The following is a 9433-nucleotide window of genomic DNA, read 5'->3' as shown; positions in this document are numbered from 1 at the left end:
CGTTCTGGACCAGCTAGATGCACTGAAATGTTGTCAATAGAGCAAACATTCAAATGTTTCATGAACGTTGAAATGGCTGATATAATTATGCGCCACACAAATAAGTTAGCAAAAGAAACTTATAATGCTTACAACAATGCGCATCCAAACACAACTCCTAAGTCTTAGACGCCTGTGTCAATAACAGAGCTGTATGCATTTTTTGGCATACTTATTATGACTGGTGCGAACCATAACAATGGAGAACATGTTCGAGATTTATGGAGCGTCAAAAACTATCCTTTATATCGCGCCACAATGGGAGTCAACCGTTTCTGTTCGATATTGCGGTTCATAAGATTTGACGATAAAAACACTCGTGCAACACGCTTACTAACTGATAAAGCAGCACCGATCAGTGAGTTGTGGACGATGATGAACAATAATCTTGCTGCACATTACAAGCCCAGCTCATGCTTGACGATTGATGAACAATTATTTGCTTACCGTGGACGCACACGGTTTACGCAGTACATACCGACAAAACCTGCTAAATATGGTGTCAAGGTTTGGTGGATTTGCGATGCCACAAATGCATATCCACTGAATGGACAAATATATACTGGCCAAGCAGAAACTGGTAGGGAAACGAACCAAGGCGAACGAGTGGTGAAAGATTTGTCTGCCAAATACCAAGGAAGTGGCCGAAACATTACAATGGACAATTTTTTTACGACCTTGCCAGTTGCAGAACTGCTTCTCACCTGGAAACTCACGATCGTTGGAACTTTGCGCAAAAACAAATCATATATTCCTTAAGACATGAAGCAGAACAAAAACAGGACAATTGGTTTAACGACATTTGGCTTCAAAAATAATGTGACAATGTGCTTTTATGTTCCCAAAAAAAATAAAGCAGTAATTTTGCTTTCGACCATGCATAATGATGCTGAAATAACTGACAGTGGGAAACCTGAAATAATTGAATATTATAATCGTACCAAAGGTGGTGTTGATCGAATGGACCAAATGTTTGCGGAATATCCAACACAAAGACAAACAAAACGATGGCCACTAGCGATGTTCTTCAACATGTTGGACATTACAGCTCTTGCAGCCTACATTGTCTACGATTTGAATAACCCTATGTTGCCTTGGAGAACAAACAACAAGCGTAAGCAGATCCTGCGCAGCTTGGCTGAAGCATTGTGTATGCCCATTATTGAAGCCAGAGCCATAAATCGTCAAGTGACGCGAAATTTTTCGACTAAAATTGCTATTGAAGCATATTTCAACCGACCGCTGGAATCAATGGTGTCAACAGCAGCATCAACATCTGCCGCAGCGCGCACGCCAAAACCTGTGTCCGGATCCTGCTATTTATGTTACGCACAAGAGGAAAAACGCCGTAGAAAAACCAGAAAGCTGTGTGCCAAATGTAGGAAGCCAATGTGTCTTGAACATTCGGTCACATCAACAAATTGCTCTATTTGCCATGATTTTCCTTAGATATAAGATGCATTTTTATAATTTTTATAATAAAAGTCAATAATATAATGTGTGAAATGAATATTTTTAATTTTTCAAATAAAAAAATAATATAAAAAATGTTTTTTTTGATTATTATGAGGATTTTTACTATTGGGGTACAAACGTATCCCGTGTGTGTGTTTACGTATATAATGTGTTTGGAAGGCTGTAGCTCCTGAACCAATGGTCCGATCTGGTTCAAATTTTGAATTTGAACTCAAAACTAAATAATCTTCCTAGATCCGAAGTTAGCGGTATAGAGGTATAGCGGTTCAAAAGTTACAACACTTCAAAGTTGAAGTGGATACATTTGTACCCGGGTGTGTGTTCTAGGGTTAAGAATATTCTTGACCAATTTTAACTCTGTAGTAACGATTATTAATATATGACTCCATCACCTTGGTAAATTGTCTGGAAGCAAGGTCTTTCATTTGTAAATTAATCCTTCGAGCCAAACTTTATCAAACGCCTGTGCGACATCTTAGAATATGGCTGCGCAGACTTTCTTCTTCTATAACACATGCAATCCGATGAACTTGATCTATGGTTGAGTGCTTTTCACGAAAACCGAACTGATGTGAGGGGATAAGTTCTTTTAATAATATAATATGTTTTAGTCTTGTCAAAAACAATTTTTCAAAAAGCTTTCCCATTATGGGTAACAATGAAATAGGTCTGTACGAGCTTAATTCATCAATATCTTTTCCGGACTTAGGAATCATTATTATCTCTGTTACTTTCCATTGTGAAGGGAAGTACCTTTAGTTTTAATCAAACGTTCATTATACGTAGCAATTTTCTTAAAGCTTTTGGTGAGAGTTTTTTTAAAACTTCAGATGTGATAAGATCAAAGCCAGGCGATTTTTTAAGCTTTAATTTTTTTATTTCATTAAGCAATTCTCCGGTTGCAATCGGTTGGATGCACGTTGAATCCGGCACAGTTGAAAGATCATTAAAAGTGCCTTCAATTGGCTGACAAATATTTTCTAAGTGTAAGGCAAACGCCTCTGTGTAAGATTTTTAAAATCTCAGTTGGATACGATTGGCGGCAGTATTTCTTTTGAATTACTGGTGTGCTCATCCAAGTAGCATTTTGAATTTGCGTCGAAAAGTCTTCAAGTTCATTAGCAATGTCTTCAGAACTCTATATAATGCTTTTTACGTCTATTTTTTCATGGATATATTTGTGAAGTAGTCCCAGTCAGTAAGTTTGTTTGAAAGGCAGACATTGTGTGTAATTTTTTTTAATTCCCCTCCAATGGTGAGAAAAATGGGTAAATGGTCTGAGTTTAGTTCGACTCCATCTTCAATAAACATTAGGTTTCCCGGAATATGTTTTGTAACAAAGAGATCGATTAAATCGGGTGTTTTAGGCGGGTTTATTGGCCAATATGTTGGATTACCCGTAGAGATAATATCACAGCCTAGTTGTTGGGAGGCATTCAATAACTCGCGGCCTTTACTAGTTGTTAAACGGCCTCACTTTACATGTTTTGCGTTGAAGTCTCCTCTTATCACAAATCTTCCCTTATGTTTATTTAAAAAAAATTTGTATTGATCACATTTGATATTATGTCTTGGTGGAAGTACTAATCTTTTCTTCCTCATAATGTTCTAAAGATTTTTTTACCAAAATGGAACTGCCTCCTCTAGCCTGATTTAAAGGATGATTAGAACAATACATAAAATAATTTCTGAAATTGATGAACATTTGCTTTGTTAGGTGAGTTTCTGATATAAGACAAATGTCGATTTCTCTGTTTTCAAGAATAAGTTCAAGTTCCTCCTTTGTCTTCATGATTCCATATGCATTCCAGGCCATAACTTTGACGGTCGTTCTCATGTTTTTGACTTTTTGGTGTCTTGCTTTTGTTCAAGCTTTTCAATTCTTTTCAAAAGCAATTGGTTGAAGGCGATTTGCTCATTTAACTTCGACAGAATTTGTTCAAGAGCATTGGATTTGCTTGGTACGCTGTTGTTATTCTTTTCAGATATGACTTCTGCGAAGCTTCTTTCTGGTACAACAGTAGCATTTACATTAAGAACTGTTTTTCTTGTGTTGTGTTCATTTCTATTTTCGGTGCTTTTATTACGCAGTTTTTGAAGATGTTTCGCAACTTTGCATCCTCGATAGCTGGCTGGATGGTTCTTCCCACAGTTACAACACTTAGGCGGTTGAGTATCCTCCTTTGTACATTCAATTGTGGCATGATTTCCGGCTCATTTTACGCATTTTGGTGGTTTACAGCAGTAATTTTTTGTATGCAAGAAACCTTGACATGGCTTATACTGCGGAATTAGCTTTGAAGGTTTCAGAGGTTCTACTTTGAAGACAGAAATCAGTATGTGTTTAATTTTATACACTTTTTTAATTTCTTCATTTGGTTCGAAATATACAACGAACATATTTAGAGGCTCTTTTGTTTTCCATTTTAGTTTGCGGAATGCATTTGTGACTTTTAGACCTTGTTGCTTTAAGTCAGATACAATTTCATCTGGATCACATGAATGGTGTAGGTCCTTTACAATGACTCTCAATTTTCTGGTTTGTTTATTTTCATATGAGTGTCAGGAGAGTTCGTTCTCATTAAAAATCTTTGTAATTTTTCTATAATCAGAACTATCGTAAAGAGATATTTTATATGAATCTTTGCCTGTAAGTTTCAACGAAAAATTTAAAGTCGTGTTGTTTTTCAGTACTTGGTGAATTTCTTGATAGCTTTTATCGACACCTGAAAGCATTATTGGTAGTGGACTTGGTTATCTAACCCACGGCGTTGTTTCTTTTGCTGTCTCTAAAACCGTGTCAAGAGAGCCTTCAATTCTTCGTTTTTTCGATTGCCTTTTCGGCTTGCTGCGAATGAACTCCATCTCTTTGATAACCTCATCTTCATCAGTAAGTATTCTATTCGAGGTTCGCTCGTCTTCTCCGAGTTTAATTCTAAATTTTTAATTTCTTTTTTAAGATCTTCATTTTCTTTTTTTATAGATGCGCAAAAATTCTGAAACTCTTGTATTTTTCCTAGTAGGGGTTGTATTTGGAGATTTTGCCAACCACCGGCAGGTGGCGCTTTTTGTGTAATTTTCGCAATTGGCAATTCTTCAGATGAGAACAGTCGCTACTGTTTACGATATTGAGTTGCGGAGCAGGATAGCTGATTTTTTATATTACAAATTTAACTTAGAAAGAATACGCTATTTTACACTTGTCCAGTTAACTTTTGATTTTGTTACCAGTAGCTGAAGATTTTGGACTACCACCAATGGACGATGTGGGTCACCCAATAGCAGCAGCACCGTGGCAATGTTTGTCGAAAATCACCAGACAATAAAATGAGTGCACCACCGAAGATCCGCCTGTTTCCTCTCAAATCTCGCAGTGTACGGTCAAGCGCTTCCAATGCTTTCTTTTGAGACATGGTACATTCGTCCCATATGATAATTTGACACGTTTGGAGTACTTTTCCCATTCCACAGTTTTTGCTGATGTTGCATGTTGGGCCTCAGTGTTTTGCAAATTCAACGGCAGTTTCAATGCTGAATGCGCTGTTCTTCCACCATCCAAAAGAGTTGCCGCAATTCCAGATGATGCAATAGCCAGTGCAATATTATTTTGTGATCGTATGGTTGCCAAAATTAGTGAAAGAAGAAAAGTCTTTTCTGTACCACCGGGTGCATCTATGAAAAACAGTCCACCGCTTTGTTCTGTGATTGGACGCATAATTCTGTCAAACGCAATGCGTTGTTCTGGTGAACATGTCATATTCGTTTCCGTACTAGGCGCATGGAAAAATAGCAGGATTCGTTAAAAATGCTCGAATTCGTCGTTATAAGTAAAATGTTTCAAAATAAATTTCTGACTTCATATCTATAATACAAATTTTGCATTATTCTTTTATTAATTGGATAATCTTATGCGCAAAGATGTATGTTAATATATTACTGATCTACCATGAGACACCTAAAAGGAACTGACTAGAAAATTTCCATTGTACAAAATGTCGAAGTAGTAAAATTCTTAAAATTCTTATAAGTAAACGGGGGCTTTTTTGCACGTTAGTGTATACTTCTGCGCGCACCTGACAGCAGCTAAAACAGTTACCAATTGCCAAGACTATTGCTATTCTGGCGCGCACTTAGAAGACATATTTATAAACATATACGAGTGCATACATAATTCAAAATAAGCGTCTGCATGTTGTTTTAAATAAGTCATGTAGAATTTTAGAATCTTACAGGTTTCACTACTTTTCTTCAAAATAAGGCTCTTAGCACTTATATATGAAAAATTACATCATTCCATGTCTGCAGGTAAAAATCCGCTAAGGACAAAAAAGGTACCATCTAGGAATTATTCACTACTGACTTTTGAAAAACCCATTGTGTACAGACATGCTGGCGCTTGCCATGATAAAAATACACGGTTCACCAAATATTTTTGTTTTCGTCATATAAATAAAATAGGCTTATGGAAGGCTTAGGCACATGGGGAAAGATTTGGTGGGCTCGTTTCATGAATGAACGAATTTTGCTTTGAGAATTATGCGCTTGCGACTATGAATGAAATAGTTTTTGTTGTATTAAAGATCATGCTTCTGTACATATAAAGGCATTTTGTTTTTGTAAGCACAATATTTGGAATATCGACTGATGGACGAAAATTTTACAGAATAAAGGGAGTATATTTTTATAAACTATGTACTGGTATGTTAAGTGAAAAATTATATACTTTTATAATGAGATAAATACTAAAAATAAAATACTTATATTACGCATGTATGGTATATAGTACAATACATACACACACATACATACATTATTGGCGCGTACACCCTTTTTGGGTGTTTGGCTGAGCTCCCCGTCCTATTTGTGGTGTGCGTCTTGATGTTGTTCCACAAATGGAGGGACCTACGGTTTGAAGCCGACCTACTGTAGGCAGTTCCACAAGTTCCAGAAAGAGGTACCTATGAGTTCCAGATGGATCTGACGAGGTGCTGCCAGAAGTGACATGAATCGGGTAACATTCTCAACACCGAAGCATTCTCAATCCAGTGTACAAAGTCCATTACGTGAAAGTTGGAGAGCCTACCACGATGGAGGAAACCATGAGGAAGGTAATAAGTCCACACGAAAAGGTCAGGATTAAAGTTCCCACAACTGAATGGCCCATCGTCTCTGTCACGCAAATTGGACGGAAAAGCAAGAATTTGACGGTAAGTGGATTGTTATTGTAAATGCTCGATCCAAGTGCTTACACAGGTGCGACGAACTCGATCATCCGGCCAGATTTGGTAGAAGACTTCCACAATGGGCTAAGTGGAGCTCCCTTGGGCGTCACTAAAACGCTGGAGAAGAATAATTAGCTGGATTGATTCGAAATTGCGCGAAGTGCATGGCAGCGAAAGATCCAAGGGAGAGAAGTCGTGGAAGACAACAGCAATCCATTTGCACGAGTGGCCATGGAGGCGGCGGGTCCGTTTTCAACAAGTGGTTCCGGCAATTAATATGTGCGCGTGGTTATGGACTACTTCAGTATGTGGCCAGAAATGTTCGCTCTACCAAAACAGGAGGCCAAAGCTATTGCCGACCTTCGACCATGTTTGGAGTGTCTATCATTGCATTCAGACTAAGGAAGGATTTTCGAATACGTAGTATTCAAAAAGATGTATTGTTTCTTTGGAATCAAGAAAACCCGTACAACTCCCTTGGACTCCCAATCAGAAATGGTTGAAAGATTCAACTGCAATCTAGAAGAGCGCTTGCGAAACGTAGTTGGAAAGTACCAACGAAATTGGGACAATCGCTTAGGTGTACATGAAACTACTGGCCAATCGCCTGCACGGACCATCTTTGGAAGCAATTTAAGGCTTCCGGGTGATTTAGCGATCGGAAGAGGTGCCAGTCCTGCATTGATGAAGGTAGTCATTGAGAAAGAATGCAGGATGACATGAATGAACTCCTTCCCCCATCATGTGAGATGACATACCCAGGTTATGAGTAACAAGGTGAAGGATCAATTTGACCGTGCGGCGAGGATGCGGCGAAGGTAGTTTGGTACTTCTTTGTAAACCAAATAGAATGAAAGGGATTTTTCCAAAACTTCAAGCATCCTGGGAGGGTCCATACAGCAGACAGGCTTCACCACCAATCACGGCAAGTACGGGGGAGCATTCTCTCATGGTGTGAAGGGCATCAATAATATTCGGGAAGATGTTAGTTACAATGTATCGCAAATTTAGCGCCAACAAGTTTGTTAGCACCAGCACCGTTTGATCCCAAGAGCATTGAGATCAAGGTTCGTCTTGACTCTTTAACAGCGAAATCGTTGCCGAAGCAATATTTGTTCCGGTTTGTCTTAGATGACAACTTTACCTGCTTTCTAGTCACTAAGCGATACTTATTGTAAGTTTGAGCTCGCCTTTTAGATCCTACGGGTTTGCATGCCCCACTAGGTACTAAAGCAAAAATCTTATGCAAAAGCTTTTGTCTCAAATGCTAGATTGGGAGGAATCGATTTCATTGCGCCTCGACACCAGCTGGGAAAATTTCAAAGCCAATATACCATCAATAAGCATTCTTCGGTTTATAAATACCGAGCCGAGTGCACGCTGCCAAATTCATGGCTCCACCGACGCGTCAATACGAGCATGTGGCTGCTGCGTTTACATACGTATACTCTGGCTGGTGGAACAAAACTTACGCTGCATACTGCGAAGTCTAGAGTGGCTTCGCTGAAGACTAAATCTCTTCTGAGTTTAAAGCTCTCGGCAGTGAACCTTTTGGCCAAATTATGGTCACGAATAGCACCAATGTTGAGTCGACCAATTGAAAACCAAATGAAGAAAAATCACTCGAATCAAGTGTCTCGGGGTTGTATCGTGGACGAATTGAATAATTCTGATTTATCGGTCCACAGTTCCTCCTAAAAGACCCTGCACTTTGACCGACAATTTCCTCATCCAATGCCACTTATCCGTGCAGTCAAAGAGACTTTTTGTTGGCGGTCTTATGCAAGACACAAACGCTATTAAATTTCGATTTAAGAAAAACACAATTTATATACAAGATTAGGGTAGGCGAGCTCAAAATCGCCCGCGCGATATGCTGTGTGATCAAAATGCGAATGAAATTGCCCTGCAGTTGGCACAGGTATATACTTGCTGGAGAATGCACATATACAGTGAGTCAAAAAAGTATTGGCACACTCGAATTATCAAAGTTATCAGCGCCATAACTTTTTTTGTAATGAAAGTATAAAAAATAAAAAACGGATTTTTCTAAATGTATTTATGTATTACCTATCTGAACAAAAAAAATTAATATCGAGGTTTACAAGCTCAACCGTGAAAGATATCATCAAACAAGTATTGGCACATTCTTTATGTTAGCTTATGCTTTTTCACTTTTGCTTTTTACTTATTCGTACGTTTTAGGAATTGCATACGGTCACACTCACTTTTGATTGCGATTTCAACGGACGTAGACCAAAATGGGCCGTGGTGCTGCAATTTCCCTAGAACTACGTCAATTAATGATAAAACTGTGTTTAGAAAAAAATCCTAAGGCGAAATTGGAAAATTTGTCGATAAATCATGGTCCAGCGTTCGAAACATCATTATGTATTGTATTATTGCAATACTGGCAAAATAGCTATGGAGAGCAGATCTGGCCGCCCAAAAAAATTAACCGAACGACAGGACCGAATTGTGGTGTCCACGGTGGCACAAAATCTAAAAACTCCGGCTGTCAAATTGTGCGAGGCCCTGCAAAACTCATTTCAAATCCATTTCGACCCCCACACTGTTCGGAATACCCTATATAAGGCTGGGTTTATTTCGAAGGCAAATAAGAAAAAGAATTTGCTAAACAGCATTTAAATAAGCCCGACGCGTTTTGGTAGTGATATTTAGAGATGAATCAAAAT

Source organism: Anastrepha ludens, chromosome X, assembly GCF_028408465.1.
Source record: "Anastrepha ludens isolate Willacy chromosome X, idAnaLude1.1, whole genome shotgun sequence".
Lineage (NCBI taxonomy): Eukaryota > Metazoa > Arthropoda > Insecta > Diptera > Tephritidae > Anastrepha > Anastrepha ludens.
Note: the sequence above shows the minus strand (reverse complement) of the source record.